Genomic DNA, 2,500 nt, shown 5'->3' with positions numbered 1-2,500 from the left:
CCAGTCGATCGGGTGGGAGGGGAAGGCTGGCAGGCAGGTAGGTTGGAAGAGGAGGCTGCTGTGGCAGCCACTCTCTCGCCTCCCGGGCCGCCCCAGCGCCGCCCCAGCGCCCCCCGGGTGTCTGCTGACTTGCGCCGCCAGACACCCGCCTCCCATAAATGACGGAGGGCACCTTTGCTAGGCCTTACCCTTAGACTGCTCAACCGGTGAGGGGAGAAAACGGCCCTGGCCGAGGTGGTGAGACGGCCTCCTGTCTCCTTACGGCTGAAAAAGATGTGCTGCTGCTGCACTGGCCCTGCTGATGTCCTGTCTCCATTTAGCCGAGGGGGTGGGTCGGCCTCCTCTCTCCTTCACGGTTGAAAAAGATGTGCTGCTGCTGCTGCACCGGCCCTGCTGCTACTCTCACCACCTCTAGCTAATTGCTGATCTCCTGACCTCCAGCGGGCCCCGGGACCCACATCACACCTTGCTCCTGTCTCCCTTGCGGCTGAAAAGATCCATTTTTGTGCACTGGCCCTGCTGCTACTCTCTCTCCATTTGGCCGAGGCAGTGAGTCGGCCTCCTGTCTCCTTTATAAAAGATGTGCTCGAAAAAGATGTGCTGCTGCACACTGGCCCTGCTGATATTCTCTCTCCATTTGGCCGAGGCAGTGAGTCGGCCTCCTGTCTCCTTTACGGTCGAAAAAGATGTGCTGCTGCTGCTGCACTGGCCCTGCTGCTACTCATATCCAGCATGGTCCTTGACCTCCAGCGGGCCCCGGGGACCCACTGGCCCCTGCTCTAGTCCCCCACTAGCTTCTTCTCTTGCAGTTACCCTCCGCCAAGATATCCAGTATGGACCTTGCCCTCCAGCAAGCCCCTGGGACCCACTTGCTCCTGCATTTCCAGTCCTCCACTAGCTTCTTCTCTCGCACTACCTCCTACACTTATCCACCATGGACCTTGACCTCCAGCGGGCCCCTGGGACCCACATGCTCCCCTGCTCTAGTACCCCAGTAGCTTTTTCTCTTGCGGTTACATAGCACCGCTGTATCCACCTTGGACCTTGACCGCCAGCGGGCCCCGGGGACCCACATGCTCCCTGCTCTAGTACCCCAGTAGCTTTTCTCTGCGGTTACATAGCACCGCTGTATCCACCTTGGACCTTGACCTCCAGCGGGCCCCTGGGACCCACATGCTCCCCTGCTCTAGTACCCCAGTAGCTTTTCTCTTGCGGTTACATAGCACCGCTGCATCCACCTTGGACCTTGACCTCCAGCGGGCCCCGGGACCCACATGCTCCCCTGCTCTAGTACCCCAGTAGCTTTTTCTCTTGCGTTACATAGCACCGCTGATCCACCTTGGACCTTGACCGCCAGCGGGCCCCGGGACCCACATGCTCCCCTGCTCTAGTACCCCAGTAGCTTTCTTCTCTGCGGTTACATAGCACCGCTGATCCACCTTGGACCTTGACCTCCAGCGGGCCCCGGGGACCCACATGCTCCCCTGCTCTAGTACCCCAGTAGCTTTCTTCTCTGCGGTTACATAGCACCGCTGATCCACCTTGGACCTTGACCTCCAGCGGGCCCCGGGGACCCACATGCTCCCCTGCTCTAGTACCCCAGTAGCTTTTCTCTTGCGCGGTTACATAGCACCGCTGTATCCACCTTGGACCTTGACCTCCAGCGGGCCCCGGGACCCACATGCTCCCCTGCTCTAGTACCCCAGTAGCTTCTTCTCTGCGGTTACATAGCACCGCTGATCCACCTTGGACCTTGACCTCCAGCGGGCCCCGGGGACCCACATGCTCCCCTCTAGTACCCCAGTAGCTTTCTTCTCTGCGGTTACATAGCACCGCCAGCCACCTTGGACCTTGACCTCCAGCGGGCCCCGGGACCCACACTTAAGCCCCTCCCACTAACAAAGCAAAACACCACTGGCAAAATCCTCATGCCCCTGGTACTCCATGAAGTAAATTCAAACGTGCCCCTGGTACACTGTGCAGAAACACTTTGCCACACACGCGCCTCGTGCATATGGTACGACAGCTTTTTTCCATGCCCCTGGTACACTGCGCAGGAGCACTTTGCGAATACTCCCCGCACATATGGTACGACAACATTTCTCCGTGCCCCTGGTACACTGCGCAGGAGCACTTTGCTGGCAAGTCCCCCATATATATGGTATGACAGCTTTTCCACATGCCCCTGGTACACGGACCAGAAACACTTTACCACGCCCGCTGTACGCACCCTCCTCACTAGCTAATTGCTGATCTCCCCACTTCCAGGGGCCCCTCGACCACCACCATCACATCTTCCTGTCTCCCCACGGCTGAAAAAGGTGCATGTTGCTCCACTGGCCCTGCTGCTGTTGTGTTCCATTTGGCCGAGGGGTGAGTCGGTTCCCGTCTCCTTTACGGTCGGAAAAGATGTACTGCTGCTGCTGCTGCTGCTGCTGCTGCTGCTGCTGCTGCAGTGGCCCTGCTGATATTCTCTCTCCATTTGGCCGAGGGAGTGAGT

The sequence above is a fragment of the Oreochromis aureus genome, linkage group 14 (assembly GCF_013358895.1).
Source record: "Oreochromis aureus strain Israel breed Guangdong linkage group 14, ZZ_aureus, whole genome shotgun sequence".
Taxonomy (NCBI): domain Eukaryota; kingdom Metazoa; phylum Chordata; class Actinopteri; order Cichliformes; family Cichlidae; genus Oreochromis; species Oreochromis aureus.
This window is presented reverse-complemented; position numbering follows the sequence as displayed.